The sequence below is a fragment of the Oxyura jamaicensis genome, chromosome 12 (genome assembly GCF_011077185.1).
Source record: "Oxyura jamaicensis isolate SHBP4307 breed ruddy duck chromosome 12, BPBGC_Ojam_1.0, whole genome shotgun sequence".
Taxonomy (NCBI): Eukaryota; Metazoa; Chordata; class Aves; order Anseriformes; family Anatidae; genus Oxyura; species Oxyura jamaicensis.
In genome coordinates this window covers 9,226,833-9,243,258 of record NC_048904.1, presented here as the reverse complement: position 1 = coordinate 9,243,258, position 16,426 = coordinate 9,226,833, and the positions used below count along the sequence as shown (strand labels likewise).

Here is a 16,426-nt window from a genome sequence, read left to right as displayed (position 1 = left end):
ACGCTTCTCATCCACCAGAACTCTCGAGTCCTTCTGCGCAGGGCTGCTCTCAAGGTCTTCTTCCCCCAGTCTATATAAATACCTGGGATTGCCCCACCCCAGGTTCAGCACCTTGCACTTGGCCTTGTTGAACCTCATTAGGTTCTCATGGGCCCACTTCCCCAGCCTGTCCAGGTCCCTCTGGATGGCATCCCTTCCCCCTATTGTATCAACTGCACCACTCAGCTTGGTGTCATCTGCAAACTTGCTGAGGGTGCACTCGATTCCATCGTCTATGTCATTGATAAAGATGTTGAAGAGCACCGGTCCTAAGACTGTCCCCTGAGGGACACCACTTGTGGTTTTGTTTGTTTGTTTGTTGTTTTGTTTTTCTGGAATACAAAATTTATTTCAAGCTTATAAAAGACTTCAACATTGCAAATTCTGTTTCAAAACACAAACTGGACACAAGTATTTTCCATAACATTTAGGATAAAGATCATTGATATCAGGTCTCCCCAGATACACCATTTCAGCTGAGAAGCATCAAGCAATCACACACAGATTTTTACCCTCTTCTCCAAAATACAACAGACTCACATCTGCCTTGCCGTGTATTAATGTATTAACGCAACCCCAACATTTAGTGCAGGGTGAAAGGGCCAGAAATACAACCAGCAATTAAACCATCAGCTCTCTTTCCAGCCCGACATTGGTCTCTGCACACGTGCCAACTGCTGGGCTGTGTTACTATTGCCTGCAGGTGTCACAAAAAGCTTAAAGGTTTTGGAAATCCCTCCACATGGGCGGCAGGCCATCCTGCAGGAACTTCCTGCAGCGCTGGCATGGAGCCTGGAACAGCTTTATGTAACTTCTTAACCAGGTCATGAAAGACCTGACTACCACATCGGGCACCCAAGGCAGCTGGTAGTGCCCTAGAGCAGTGGTCGCATGATCCATCACCTTCTGAAAAACCTGGTAGTTGGGTTTGGACCATACGTCAAAGCCTGCCATCTTCGGTACAGACGTTTTCATTGTAGCCTTTTACTATTGTCCGGTCCATGAAGAGGCTCCTCATCACCACCATCGCTTTTAGCACTTCACCTAGGGTAACTAGAAGCATTGGTCCCGTTTGGCTGGGATAGCTGGACAGTCATTTCAGGGAACATCCTATCGATGCGATTGATCACATCATCGACATATCGAGGAGGCGAGATGCAAGCTGTTGCCTGGGCTTTTGGTCTGCGTTTTGCAGATACTCCCATCTGGTTGGCTGACTGTCTCAAAGACTGCTGACTCAGAAGGCCAGACGCTAGCCCTGCATGGTATTGCAACTTATCTGACCATTTGTAGGCTTGAAGAAGTTCGCTGTATAGAGGTCTTTTGTCCTGAACAGGATCTAGGCTCAACAGTCCACTCTTGTGCGAGGGACGGTTCTTAGTTTACCAACTACATTGCTCAGACACTCCAGCTCACCCAGGTCGCAGCTGACGGAGCGCAGGCTCTCCTGGAAGGCGGCCACGAAGCCCTTCTCACATCCCGTCAGCATCTCCTTGTTCCGCATGCCATCCTTCAGGCAGTCAAAGACCCTTTTCATGCTGGATCGCCGTGCATGGATGGTGGCAGTAACCTGGGAAGCCTCCAGGTTCACCGCGGGGCTCAGCACCCTGCTGCCATCTCAGCCCAGGCCCAGCCAGCCTCCCTCTGCTCCGAAGCATGGCAAGGTTCTGGTTAAAAGACACAAAGAAAGCAAGACCATGGCTTGGCTGGTGGGGAGAGCTCCCACTGTGGCTTTTGCAACCCCTGCTGATCCCAGGAGAGCTTCCGTGCCAGCAGTGTGTATGTTAAGAGCTTTCATGGTGATGTTTTCCAACCGGCCGGAAAACAGTCATGCATCCAGCCTGAGCCAGTGACCTTTCTTCTGTGCTGAGGCAGAAGTCGCTGTCACTCTGATTAACTCTGCTAATTCTGCAGAACAAATGGCAAGGAAACCTTCACACTCGGCTCTCCTGACCCATGCTGCTGAGCTGATCAAAGGGCAAAGCTGCCAGAGCCTTGCTTTGACAGGGAGCTGCTCCACCACACATGAGAACGCCGTGGTTATCACAGTTTCACCACTGACTGCGGCGCAATACACAGGAGAGCAGAGATGAGATGGCTTTCCCAGGACACGGAGCCCACGGCAGAGCTGAATTTTAGAAGGGCTTTGCCTGTAGCAACAGGCATGGTGATGGTTTTGGCTAGCTATTCAAAGGACTTCAGCTCAGCAGCCAGTATGACCCAACACGTTCAAGTCCTTTTGAAAAACCTGCCTATTTGTCACAGAGCCTAAGTGGAAGCTGAGCTCCTTTGAAAATCCAGCCCTAATTTAATAGGACACGCTTGACTCAGACTCTTCCCAGACAGACAAGCCTACTGCATGCAGCTGATCTCATCTCGTGACATAAATACGCTGCCCTGCCAACGCTGCGAGTAGCGGTGTCACTGAACAGCTGCTCTACAGCAGCACTGAGCCGCTCAGAGATGGATTGGGGGGTGGATTTCTGAGAAGGATGTGACACCTCCTGCTTTTTTTTTTTTTTTTTTTTTTTTTAAGCCAATATCTCACACGTAGGGGTATCAGCAGGACTGCCAGGGGAGCCAGCCCCTTCCCCTCGGTATCAGTGCCAGGCCGGCTGCCGGACTGACTGGGCCACAGCCCGAGCCGGGATCAGTCGGTGCTCACAGCCCAGGGGAAGTGGCAAGGCACAAGCCTGGAGATTTCAAAACCCCAGTCCTTCCCCTGGTATTGAAACACATCCCCACATCTCCTTTGTGCTCCGAGTCTGAAGGTCTTCCGTAACATGCCTGAGCTTGCTCGTGCTGGCAGACGGCTTGAGGTCTGCTGGAAGGCGCCTGCCAACCACTGCAAGGCTGCCCGTGCTGCTGCAACGCTGGGTGACGGCGGCGGGGCAGAAGCTGCGTCATGTTGCGAGTTTTCCCCAGAGGTTGCCACTGGGCTGCAGAACATTTGGCTCTCGCTGTGTGCCCAGCATGCCAGCACCACAGGGGCACCGACACGAGTAGCTTTACAGCCAAAAAGGGGTCTGGGGCCAGATTAACTGGCTAAAGCTGGCCCTGCAGTGCTGCTAATGCTTCCTGACAAATTCTGCTCTGGTGCAGTCCTGAGCGGCTCCGGCTCCAGCTCTTCCCAGCACAGAAGTGCCACAGGCCTGGTGTGCCCAGCTTGGGCACACCACCACGGCCCCTGTGTGCCCCTGTGCTCTGCCTGCAGCCTTCCACAGCACTGAGCACCGGGCCAGTCCTTGGAGCTGCTGCTTGTGCTGTGCTGCACTCTAGTTCAGAAGACCTTGGGTGAGCGCTTGCTGGCTTCTCCTGGGAAATGCCTGTGCTGTTAATACCGCGCGTACCCTGAGCAGTGTCCTTGCTTTCTAAACAGTGGCTTTTCACTAATGATCAAAAAGAGTTTGCAGCGGTGGGGAGAGAAGGCTGATAAAAGGTTTGTTGAAAGGATGGAACTGTTTGAAGTGCGTTTCACATCTACATTCACTTGGCCTCCATATACGGTTTTATTCTTGTTCCTTCTCTTCTAATGAGGAGACAACAGGACAGGGGGAGGTTGACCAAGGACACCCAGGTTACAGAGAGACTCTTCATCTTCTGATGTTTCTACCTGGAGACATTGAAGCTTTTTTTCCTGACTGATTGCTTGAGTGGGCCATATCATCTGTCCAGGGAGGAAGGAGCTCTGCAAGACGTAACTCTCTTCAGTGTTTGCATCCCTCACAGACGAGGCATCGTTTTATTCCTCTAGAGGATGGTAAGCACAGAATTGCACATTATCGCTGCCACCCTGACTAGCATTTCCTTTGCTGACAGAAGACCCCATGCACAAGGCAGCCTAAATTCGGGCTGCGCTGCTCAGGGTTTGCAAAGGTTTGTTAGTTAGCAGGTGCCTCCGAAGGTACGGAGCACCACTTACCTGCCAAGTACCGCTTTGTCTCTGGGTTGTTGCAGCCTGCAAGGAGCAATGACTTTGCACGTGGGGACCTGGGGCTATACCTGCCCTGGATGGGACACTGGTGTCACTTGAGCCTGCCTTGGTAAAGGAAGAAGCCAAGGGTGGGACTGTGGCTGCAATGAGTGATTCCACCACGAGAGCCGTGCTGGGGCCAACTCCTTGCCATCCTGGCTCCAGGGTGCACGTGCCTAAGGAGACAAGTCACAGAGTGCAAGGACACCAAGAGCTGCTTGGTTTTGATGCTCCCAGTCCCTGCCCTTTTCACCTGAAAACCAAATCTCCTCTGCGCCAGCCTCTGGGCAGGAGGAGGTGGCCAAGAGCTCCCTGCTCTCATCCCCACGCGGGTGGCATGGGGACAGCTGTCGGAAAAAGCACAGGCAAAGGAGAGAGCAAAGCTGGGGCACATGTGTTCAGAGTGGGCTTGCTCTCCAAAGTGGGCTGCTCGTGGCCAAACAGCGCTAATGGTCGGCAGAAGTAACTGTGTTATTAACAGTGCAAGCTTTTGGCAGTAAATTAAAAATCTTGGCTGCTGCCCTTGGCTCGGCTCTTGCCTCTTAGGAGACATTAATATCACAGCTCCCCAGCATTCCCATTATCACTTCATTAAGGATCCAATAATGATAAATGTGGATGGTTTTATTTTGCACAGAGCCTGATTAATGGCTAATATTTCACTAGGTGTTAATGGGGCCCTTCCTTTATGAAGTGATCGGAAGGGGTCTGCCTTTAATCTCCTCCACAAGCTGGGTAATTTCCACTATTTTCGCTAATGTGACAGATTTAATGCAAACCTTTAAAGAGCAGTGGCAGCCTCTTGAGAAACTTTGAAGAGTGTTGTTGTGTTCGGGGCAGCCCTCAGTGCTGCAGCCGATCCCCAGCTTCTTCCTCCTCCTTTCCCTCCACCTCCTGCATCCTTGGTGATGAAGCACAACCACTTTGGAAAGGCAGCCCCGGGAATCCTGGGTGCAGGACGGAGCTCAGGCTGGCTTTGGTGGCTCCTCCGAGGCCGGCTCCCACGGTGCACGGGCTGCTCTCTGCTGTAGGGCCCCAGCGTATTGCACGGCTTCAATCCCTATATGAAGCAGGATGTATAATCACATAGGAATAAAAAGCCATACAAGACGGTGAGGTGCTCCACGACAGGCCGTTCCCTCTGCAGCTGGTGGCTGGGATCAACCCAGGGAGTCCCTGGCCCTGTGGCGGGGAAACAGAGGAGCCCTGTGTTAAACAGAAGAGAGGTGGCATTTCGGTCAGGCAGGGGACAGCAGCTGGAGGGGGAGTCCTGCAGGGCATTGGTGCTTGCTCCCAGCTCTCCCAGCTCACAGGGGCCCCATCCCTGCATGACTGCCCCCTTGGACCTGGGACAAGCATCACCGTCTTGTCCCAGAGCGTCACCATCCCACGTCTGCTTGTACCAGTGCCGTCTGTGGGCTTTTTCAGCTCCAAGCATCCCCCCATTGCAAACGTGTGGTAGGGAGAAGGGGGTTCACGTGCAACCAGCCCCCTCCAAGCGGAGCATCCCTGCTCATCCCTCTGCTGTCTCGCTGGGGAGAAGATGAGCGAGCAATTTCCAGTCCCATGGGTGGAGCGAGCCGTTCCAGGGAGCTGTCAGCGCCCGGCGCACGCTACTGTCAGAGCGCAAATCCCCTGGCAGCCCATTAGGAGCAGCTCCAAGCTGCCTGCAGGAGCTCTTGACAGGAGGCCAGACACCGGCGCGAACAAACACAGCTTCTCCACTAAGAAGGTGGACGTGGGTGGAATGAAACCAGGGATCACTTCCCCCGGTCGCGGCTGTTTGATGGATGCTTAAGGAGCGGCCGCTGCGGGCAGGACCAGAGCAAGCCCTGGGGGCACCGCGGTGCAGGCTCCCCGAGACCGTGGAAACCCATCCAGGCAATGCCAGGGAGAAGCACTAAGGCCAGGTGGGGGCAGCAGAAAGGATTTGCATCTCCTTTCTTCCTGCCTCTTCCTGGGAACTGTTCACATCCCAGCATCGATTTGGGCATCCGTGAGAGGGGAGCCCTGGGGCGAAAAGCACGGGGTGGCAGCAGAAGAGAGCGGGCGGCGAGCGCAGCCTTGCGCAAGGCGGCCCTGACGCACTGGGAAGGGCAAAGCTCCTTTTAGCCAGAAAAGCAAATGAACCCTCAGCTTCTAAAATCTTTTGCTTCTCCTGGCTGATGAATATAGCATCTGACCCGGCACTGCTGCGTAAAGCACTGGGAAGCATCAATACTCAAAAGAACCCCCAGAAACCTTCCTCCATCCCAGGGCTGGGGTCTCTCCGAAGGCCAGGAGCAGCTCAGCGGGTCGGGTGCCGCAGCAGCCGGTCCGACCATGCTGCCGGAGCGCACGGGGCGCGTGGTGGGTGCTGCTGGGCCCTTAATCGCTTCTTCAACGCCTCCGAACGAAGTCAGCAAGGAAGGGGTTGTTGTGTGATGACTTGTAAGGAAAGATGCAGGCGTGAATCACCATACCCAGGTTGGGTAAGAACACCGATGGTGCTGTGTTTGGGAGTAATTACTCTCCACGAGCATGTGAATCATTAGGTATAATTGCCCTAATAAATAAAAGTGAGATAACTTCAGTCTCTAGCCTAATCTGTAAGAGCAGCGCAAGTCACTGGCAGGGCGAGCCTGATGAAAGAAAACCAGGAGGAGAGGGAAAACAGAAAGAGCTGAGCTTCAAAACCTGGGCACACCATGGAATCATCCTGCACCCACTGCGGCAGCAGCATCTAACGGGGCCTGGCCGGTGCGTGCCCACCGGGGGTTGGCAGCAGAGGATTTTCTGGCCCTGGATCAGGCTTGGCTGGGCCAGGGCCATCCTGCCAGTGCCAGCACCCACCGAGGACTGGAGCTGGGGCACAACTTCTCCAGGCAGAAGTTTTCCCCACTGCAAAAACGCAACTGAACCGTAGAATCGCTCAGGTTGGAGAAGACCTCTGAGATCATCCAGTCCAACCTTTAACCTAGTACTGAAGTCCCCACTACACCGCACTACCAGCTTCTACATCTGCACATTTCTTGAACACCTCCAGGGATGGTGACAAGTGAGTTAAAAAGGCCTGTGTTTGGGGGTGGTGGTGGGGTTACTCAAACAAAACCATTTCCCTTCTCCCCTGGGGACTGCTGGAATGAAAAAGAAAAACCCACCCCACTCTAAGATGACATTTTGAAACGAAGCAGAAATTTTCTTCTCCACTTAAAATGTCATCACAGACTTTTGCTTAAAAAAAGAAGCCTTCTCAGAGTGACATTTTAAGGGGAAATGTTGACTTAAAACCAGAAAGAAACCCCCCAAACCACGCAATGAAACATTTTAAGCTGCAATAAGCCTACTTGCAGGGAAATCAATATTTTTGCAGGAGAAAAAAAAAAAAAAAAAAAAAATCTCAAGGAAATGCAGATCCTTGGTGGATTGAATTTCCCATGGGACAAAACCAGCCTCGCTCTGCCCAGCCCTGAGGAAGCAATACTTCTGTGTTCAGCCCACAAGGAGAAGGACGAAGCAGCAGCATCTCCCTCCCCAGGCAAGCAGTTTTTCCCCAAATTCCAGCCTGGCAGAGGGAGACAACCTGGTGCCCGCGTGCCACCAATCGCACCAGATCCTGCCGTCCTCGAGCAGGTTCTTGCTGCATCCCCAGCCCTGCCAAACCCAGCTCCAGCTCTGCCCAGAGATGCTCCAGGAGACCCAAGTGGACCGAGCAGAGCCACGCAGTGCTGCCCCTTCTGCTGGGGGAGGCCTGGCCAGCAGCAATCCGTGCTTCAGCTCTCCCTGTGCCGCAGTTATCGCCGCCTGGCTTGTGGTTTTTTAATAACCTGTAATATGAGAAGCCCGCCCTGGGGAGTGGAGGGATTATTGTCAAATATCACCTCCCATTTGCTGGGCTTCGAGGGGCTTTAGCCACGTCAAAAGGCGTGGGATTAGCCGGCAGCGGGGAAAGGGACCCAAATGGCCAGGCTGGGACCGCAGTGAAACCTCACAGACAGCAAGGATCCTCCCAAGGAGAGCGCTGGGTGGAGAGGGCTGCAGAATCCTAATTAGATTTTCAAAATTAATGAATTGGCACCAAAACAAACAAAACAGAAACAGCGGCTGGTGCGGCTCCTGCCGCCACCTCCCGGTCCCAGGGAAGCAAGCGCAAGGGGGCTCGGTAGCACGGGCCCCCAGGGTGGTAACAGATGGGGACAAGGGGACCCCAGGGGACACAAGCCACCCTGCCGGGGAGAGGAGTCCCACGGGCTGCACAGACACGTGAGATCACAGCCGCAGCGGGGAGGACACGAAGCCTTCAGGACCCCGGCAGCCCCACGGTGCCCACCCAGGGGAGCGGGGACGCCGCCTGCCTCGACCCCACGGGCTCCAGGCTCCGCTGCCATCCCGCGCCCTGCGGCTGATGCTGGGGCTTGCACCAGGACACCACAGAGGCCAGTTGCAGCACCCGTCCTGCTGGCTTGGACATCCAAAAGCCGGTAGCTGGAGACACGAGGCACCTCTTACAGCAAGTGTCCATGCCCCTGGCTGTATTTCACGGCTCCGGGGCAGCCAGCAGCCAAGCCAGCTGCAAGAGGGCGCGAAGCATCTCCCAAGGGACTGCAGGGGCAAGGCCAGGCTGGGCTCAAAACACAGCTCTGCCATCTCCCTATTCATCGGGGCCCCACATCCCACGGGGATGCCCTGCAATATTAATTAGCACTATTATTTATTAAATGCTGTTGGTCTCCCAGGGCCCCAGGGAGAGCAGGTGACTGACAGCTCTTTTCTTCTCGCTGGGGCTAAAGGCTGCTGGGGGGGCAAAGGCAGCTTCAGGGTGGAGGCTCATCCTCCTGAAGAGGCCAAGGCACACGGAAGGGATGGCTGGGCTGTTCCTGGCTCTCCTTGCCCATCCCGGTGTTCTCCCACTGCCTTCCTCAGCTGCTGTTGAAAGAGGGACCCAGACCCTGTTTTAAAAAGCTCTTGTCTGTGCCACTACCCGACACACACACTGGGAGCCTGGGGTGCTGGCAGCCCACAGGATACCCTATGAACCTGGCACCGTGACTCAGTGCCCTTCCAGATGTCCCTCAGTGCCCTTCCAGATGTCCCCCCAGTGCCTTGAGAGCATCCAGCGAGCCTGGACAGTGGCTGCGCAACCCAGCTGCAGCCCCACAGCTAGCAGGGAGCACCCCAAAGCACAAAAGCCCTGGTCTGGTAGGGGCCATGGGGAATGGTGTCCTACTGAATCCCCTCCGAGCTCAGCATCATGCAGAAAACAAGCAGCGAGGGCATTTTTGCCCCAAAGCATAGGCTCCTTGAACCCATCTCACCTGCCTTTGCTCCAGCCCGGAGAGGCACGTGGGGCTTGTCCCCGCACTAAGCTCACTGAGACCCGTCTGCAGGACGCTGCCCTGGAGACTCCATCCCAACCCTCCCCCGGCTGCTTTAACCTCCCAGAAACCCTCCTGGAAAGGCAGGAATCGCCGTGTGCTGTGTACAGCCACCAGAAGTTGATTAAGCCCTAATTAATTGCATTAAGGTCAGCCAATGTACTCTGCTAAGGAAGAAAGCCAATAATTAAACTCCACGTGGGGCATGCCTCTGCCATCAGCTCCGCAGACTGCAGGAACAGAGCCGGGCTCAGCAGGGGCATGGCCAGTGCCGCTCGCCATCACGTGGCGGTGGGAATCGGGAAATAATTAAGTGCCACACATAAAACCATCAGCGCTTCACCAGCCTCTTGACGAAACCCACCCCGCTGGTGCCAGTGGCCAAGCACCAAAGGGATGGACAGAGGGGCGTGCGGACGGACAGAGGATGCGAGCAACGCAGGTGACGGCCACCCTGCGTCTTCCACCTTCCTGGAGGCCTTGAGCCCAGCGAAGCTCCACCTTTTTCCTCCCCGCGTGGGGCAAAGCGTGCTGGCAGCTGCTTGGTGCCCCCGGGAACACCCGGGACGGCGCGAGGCAGAGGGACCGCAGCGGCTCCGGCTGCTCGCAGGGCAGCATCAGGTTGTTTCTCGCCGCTCCGCACCCCGGGCAGGTGAGGATGCTGCAGGGAGCCCCAGCCCTGAGCTGAAACCTCGCCCGGCCTCGGACCTTCCCAGGGGGGAGCAGGGAGCATCCGTCCTCCCTGCCAGCTGGGGACAGGGCAATGGGGCAGCACCAGGGGAGGGAGGGGGTCCTGCTGCTTCTGGGGAGCAAGGGGGCACTGGGGGCTCTGCCCATTCCAACCCTTCCCAGGAGGAAGCTCATTTAAGGCTTTTTTTTGCTCCTGTCTGAAAAAAATAAAGGCCAAAGTAATCTGCCTGCCTGTCCCTCTTTGTCTCAGGGATAATAGCAGCCAGAGCTGTGTGCAGCCCCCCAGGGCTTTGCAGATTGCAGCTCTCAGAGATGCGTGGACAAAACCGAGAGGTGCCGGAGCAGGATGGCAGAGCCGCCACAAGGTCACCCGTGCCCTGCCCAATTGTCCCCTCCCTCCGGTGCTGGTCCAGGCAATGGGACCAGGCAGGTGCTGGGCCACACAGCCAGGCGCTCACGGACCTGGGATTTCCAGTTCCAGGGCCTGACCCCCGGCTGAGGGCAGAGCTATGAATATTTCAGGGAGGTCTTAGCTTTAAAATTTACACTCCGCTGATTCTGATAATTACCCTTCTGATCCGGTGGGGAAATGGAGACAAAACCATGTAACCCAGCGCAGTAACCACGACAGTCGGAGCTGTCACTCTCATCCTTACAGCGACTTGTTTGCAAACCACCTACAGACCCAAAATTACCGGCTGGAGACACGCATGAATCATTTCATATGATTCTGCAGCTGAACCCTGAATAATTCGAAGGGTCAAAACAGGGAAGAAAAAAACAGAGAAACCATTCCCTCATTTCCCATTAGTTTCATCTGATGGGTGCTGTTCTGGCCCCAATAACTGAGATCTCCTCAGGAATTTCTCCCAGCTAATCACGCCTCAGATAGCAGGAAAACACAAAAATAAATTAAAAAAAAAAAAAAAGAGGTGGGGAGGAAACTCTCCTGCATCCCCCTCTGCGTTGGAGAGGTGGCTGCCCCACGGTGATGGAGCAGGCAGAGGCTGGGTGCTTCGTGTCGTGGAGCAGACCCAAGGAAGACGACGCGGATACTTCTGCATCCCTCTCTCTGGCTCACCTCCTCCTTCCCCATCGCAGCCAAGTCCCCAGACGTCCCCGCCAGCACACAGCCTCAGTGCGGTGAGGTTGAAGCTTGGTGATGGGCTTCATCTCCCACCCATCCCCAACTCAGCGCTCCTCCAGACACAGCTGGCTTGTCCCCTGCGCCTGCCAGCGCAGCGATACCTCCAACAACGCGGGGGGCTGCTCAGATCCCCCCACAAGCCAGCGCCCGAGGTGCCAGCCCCCACCGGGGACCACGGGGCTCGAGGTGGCAGCGGGAATGCGCCGGGGGGCTGGGCTGGGGCTGCTGGTGTGTTTGCAGCAAACCGAGGATTTTTGCAGCTCAGCTCGCAGAGTTGCACTGAACGAGCACCCAGGACACGCTGCGGGGTGGCTGTCCCCTCCTGCTGTGCTGCGGTCACCCAAGCCCCGCGGAGCAGGGTTTCGGTGGGCTCTGCCCTGGTTTTTGGGGGGTCAGCAAGGGGTAGGTCAAGACCATCAGGCTCCCACAGCCACAATGGAAGCCTTGAAAAAAAAACAACTTCCTGGGAAGAGACATCGGTGTGTGTGCTTTGCAGACGTAGGCACAAACCCCCACGTGCCCCCCCACGTCCCCATGGAGTGCCACGGCCACCCAGCGCTGCCTCGTTTTGTGCCTTTTGGAGCCAGCCCCAAGACAGAGAAGAAAGCAGAGGGAGCAGAGCAGGGATGGAAACACCAGACAATGAAACTGCAGCGACCCTGAGCTCCTCCAGCAGAAGCTCAGTGTCCACGCTTGTTTCTTCCACAAGCGTTTTGGGATGGCCGTGCCAAGCCCGGTGTCCCCGCATCCCCCGAGGGACCCCCGGTGCTGGCAGCCCCATCCCCCTGCCATTCACAGCATCCCTGTTGAAACCCTAGCACCGGGACAGAGATAACGACAAAACTACTCCTGGTGATAAACAATGGGCCAGATTCTGCTGTTGGCATCCGGCGGGCGACACCTGAGATGATGACATGAAACCGAGCACCTCCCCGAGAGCCGGCCAAGGCCACAAAGCAGCCCCTGTGCAGGGACGGCGGCGGCGGCACCAGGCCAGCTCTGTCCTTCTTCACCTGCGGATGCGCAAATCCCCCTGAAAGCAAAGGTGGCTTTGGGAAACGGGATCCCCTCCGAGGGACACAACGCTGTACCGAAGACACACAGAAATGGGAAACAAATAAAAGCCTGACTCCCTCCCCGTTCCAGCCAGGCAGACAAAGGCAAACCTGGGCACACACGAAAGGCAACGCTTGCCCTAAGCCCTGCGGGACCACCAGCGCTGGGGGGAGCGGCCCCACACACAGCCCTGCTGGGGACACAGTGCGCAGAGAGCAGCCCAGCCCTGGGAAGCAGTGGCGTGGAGCTACCTGTGCCGTGCCTGGGGGACCCCAGCGCCGCCTTTTCCCCCCACTGTCCCTAGGAGGTGACAGGGATTTACTGGGGCGAGTGGCAGCTGTCCCCAGCGCTGGGGACTGAGGCTGCCGGCTGCCTCCCGTGCCAGCCCGGGCAGCGTTGCTCTCCAGAGGCTCTGCCAGGGCCAACTTTACAAGGGAAGCTTTTTTTTTTTTTTTTTTTCCTCTCCGGTTGAAACAAAGACGAAGGCTCGAGCAAAGCGAGAGCACGGATGAGAAAACAGGCGGCGGGGTGGGGGGGAGGTGGAAAAAAAAAAAAAAAAAAAAACACAACAACCCACAGATCCTGAGACAAGAGAGAAAGGAAAAAAGAAACCGGAGGCTGCAGAGGTAGACGTGGAGATGGGAGAGAAGAGAAAGCGGCTGGGAGCAGAGCGGGCAGCGCCTCTGGGTCACCTATGTCACAGCCTCGGGTGCCACCGGCCATGCGATGGCACCTGGAAGGCTCCGGGGGGGGTCCCGTCCCCACAGGGAGCGCCCGGTGGGGACGGGGAGAAGGAGGCGCAGGGAGGAAGAAGAAGAAGAAGGGGCGCGGTGGGATGGCCGTGTCACCGCGCACCGTGTCGCCGTTAAGGGAGGGACCCCTGGGGACGGGGGGGGCACGCCCGCGCCCCCAGGGCCCTGCCCACCCCCCCCGCTTGCCGCTGGGCTCCCGGCGCCCCGAGCCCGCCCCGGCCGCGTCCCACCGGGGCACCGAGACATCGCTGGCACCCGGCGGTGTCCCGCGAGCTCCGGTTCTGCCTCCCGGCCGGCGACCCGGAGCCGTTTCTCCCCGACCTCCCTCAGCACCGCCAAGGCCGGGGAAGAAACCGCTGAACCCGAGCCCCGGCACCCCCGAGACCCCCGGGCAGGCAGCGCTCAGCCCGGGGGAGCCGAGCTGCCCCCCGACCCTCGCCGCCGGGGACCCCCGGCAGCCCCCCCCGGCAGCCGAGCGCAGCGCGGACCTGCCTGGGGCTTATTTCGGGGCTCCCCCAGGGCAAGGGCAGGAGCCGGTCCCGCTCCCCGCCTTCGTCCTGCACCCACCGAGCCGGGCCGAGCCGGGCCGCACCCTGCACGCCTCCTCCCCGCCCCGCTGCCGCAGCGGAGCCCCCCCCCGGTGCCGGTGCCGGTGCCGGTCCCGGCCCCGCGGCTACACGTGCGCCGCCCCCCCGCCGGCCCCGTCTGCCGCCGCCGCAGCCGCGCAGCGCCGCCGCGGGGGGGGGGGGGGGGGGGGGGGGCCGGGGCGGGGGGGGGGGAGGACGAGCGCCCCCTCCCCGCCCCCGGCCCGGCCCCGCGCCCCCCGCCCCGCCCCGGGCCCCCACCCGCTGCTCCCGCTCCACGGGAGCCCCCGGGGGGGCTCCCACGCGTGTCCCTCTCGCCGCGGCCGCTTCGCCTTTTCCTGCGGCTCTGGGCCGGGCCTTCGTGGGGAGGGGGCTCGGGGGGCTCTGAGGCTTCCCCTTTGCCCGTGTGGGTCCTCAAAGCGCGTGGGGGGGCGGCTGGGCCCGGAGCGGGGCTTTGGTCGCTTCCCAACAGCCGTGGGGAAATGTGGGGTGAAAGCCCCGGGGGGGGCCAGCCTGAGCATCCCCCGGGCCCGGGGTCCCACCGCTAACGAAGCTGTTAATGAATGAACAGGCCAGAGGCACCTGTTAGCACGAAGGGCTTGGCACGGCCGAGATATGCCCACTCCTGAAGGCAAAAGGCATTCTCATGCCTTTTGTTTAAGAGGTGTTTAATGCAGGCAAATCCTACCCGCGCTGCACACCCTGGGCGCAGCCCTGCGAAGGAAGAAGCACCAGATTAGCTGGGTTTCCCAGAAGAAAAGCCCGAAAAGGGGCAACCAGCTGGGTACAGAGGGGACTTGGCCACTGTGCTGCACGGCTCCTTACAAAGGGCTCCGCTCTGCCCCTATGCAAGAGGGATTTTCAGCCTGATGCAGCAACAAAGGCACTTAAGCTGGCCAGGTAAGAGGCTTTCGAGGTTAGCTGGCCGTTCCCATAGCACAGGCGCTTTTTTTCCCCCTCTTTTTTAAGGGGAATTATTTTTTGTAATCCGTGTTGCTGCCGGCTGGGCGCTGGAGCAGAAGTAAGCAGGTAACCGGTGCTTTCATCCCCGAACTGGCTTCCCACCGCGGCCGGGCTCCAGACACAGGCTTGGAACAGCAAAGGCAGCCGCAAAGGCAGCCGGAGTGGCACAAGGCTCACAGCAGCTGGGAATCACTTTTTTTTTTTTCCTTTCTTTTTTTTTCAGCAAGTGCTGGCAGCAGGAAGCTACCTGGGGATTCACAGCTTTCACCCCCAACGCCTGCGGCATGGGCGAGTTCCCTGCCGAAGGCTGAAGCCGTCTCGCCCCGATGGGGACGCTCGAAGAAGCCAAGTCCAGCTGGGTGGCAGCCCCATCCCTTTGCCCCCACTGGAAGCACCCCTGGGTGGCTCAGGGCGCTGGCACCCAACAGGACACGGCGCTGGGGGGCTGGAGGAGGGTGCTCACAAGATTTGCAGCTCCAGTTCGTGTGCTTGGCAGCCCCCCGCATCGAGTAGCCTCCCCTTGCCTGGCAGAGATGGGGGGGATGGAGCTGAGCTGGGGGGGACGCAACTTGGGCCCCCGGCGGAGCTCATCCTTCTCCTACAGCCCATGGAAGGTCCCTGGGCAGAGGGGAGGTGAGGGAGAATTCCTCTTCCTCTCTCCTCCTCCCTGCTTGGCCAGCATCCGCTGCTGCACCGAGATTAAAACAATCACACCGTTATTTGTTTCATATTTAATAACCAATTGAGCAGCAGATCTCCCAGCAAGCCCCTGCTATCAATCAAACCCGCACAAAGTCCCCCTCCGAGCCCCTGGTTCCAAGAAGAAAGAAAACAAAATTGGACTAATTTATTATTCATTTGTTCATTAAGCCCGCATTAACCAGATACATTATAAAGGAAAACAGGATTTTGATCAGCGAACTCTCTGCTCATGAATATCCATCAGGAGTGGGCCAGTGCGGGGCCAGCACCAGTTCCTCTGTGGGGATCGTCCCTTGCTCCCAGCTGGGGATGAGCAGGGCCCAGGATGCCGTCCAAGCAGGAGGAAAAAACACTGGGATGCTGAGCAACTCGCCCAGCTTTAAGCCCCCGGTGAGACACAGCGGCGGCAAGCGCCCACATGGCCACCAGGAGCCGTGTCCTGGCCCCACGGGGCCGTGGGTGCCAGCCTGGGAGGACTGGGCGCCCACGGTGACACCAGCACAGGCAGCACACCCAGCCGGACCTGTATCTGCACATATGGTGCAGCCACACCAAAAAATAGGTTGGCTTAAAAAATGCATCACTTTGAAGTTATGTAAATGCAGAGCAGCAGCAAGCAGAGCACGCTGGCAAAAAGGTTCCCTCTTTTTTTTTTTTCCCCCTCCTCTCTCCTCTTTGCCAGCTTCCTCCAGTTAAAATTGGGTTGCAATTCATTAATAAAGGAACAGTTGTATTGAATAAGCTCCCATGCTTAAATCAGGACAGAGAGGCGTAATTAACCCAGCTCCGGTCTGATGTGATGGGAGAGGAAAATGCGCCTCTGTTTTGGGCCCTTCTCTTAAAAGCCCGGCGCGTTCTCCCGGCCTCCTGGGAACTGAATCGAGCTTCTTATTTAAAAATGAAGCTTGCAGCCTGGCGGAGCAGGTTCATGTATATATATAAAAGCTGTCACGATGATATTTTATTCATACCCCTCTCCCCTTCCCTCTGCTTGGAAAATCCAGGAGCAGCCAGCAGGCAGCATGGGGAGAGAGAAAGCAAGAAACCCCTTTTAAAAATAAATTACACATGCAAGTCACATTAGTTGGAGCCACAGGATGAGCCAGATTCGCAGAGCGGGCAGGCGAGCGGCACCGCTGGTGCTGAGCGTTTGTGCCAGCCCCAAC

General features: G+C 57.4%; 1 long non-coding RNA gene and 1 pseudogene across 2 annotated transcripts; both read right to left on the bottom strand.

The window, feature by feature from the left end:
• Nucleotides 1-358: 358 nt before the first annotated feature.
• LOC118173033 lies at nt 359-1,657 on the bottom strand (annotated as a pseudogene).
• Nucleotides 1,658-3,676: 2,019 nt separating this feature from the next.
• LOC118173028 lies at nt 3,677-13,741 on the bottom strand. Of its 2 annotated transcripts, XR_004753968.1 has the most exons (4): nt 13,691-13,741; nt 4,792-5,072; nt 3,962-4,188; nt 3,677-3,789 (listed from the first exon to the last, which is right to left on the bottom strand). It is a non-coding gene; the product is annotated as an uncharacterized LOC118173028 (long non-coding RNA). The 2 variants fall into 2 exon arrangements; XR_004753967.1 differs by lacking the exon at nt 13,691-13,741 and having other exon boundaries at nt 4,792-6,466.
• Between the last annotated feature and the right edge of the window lie 2,685 nt (nt 13,742-16,426).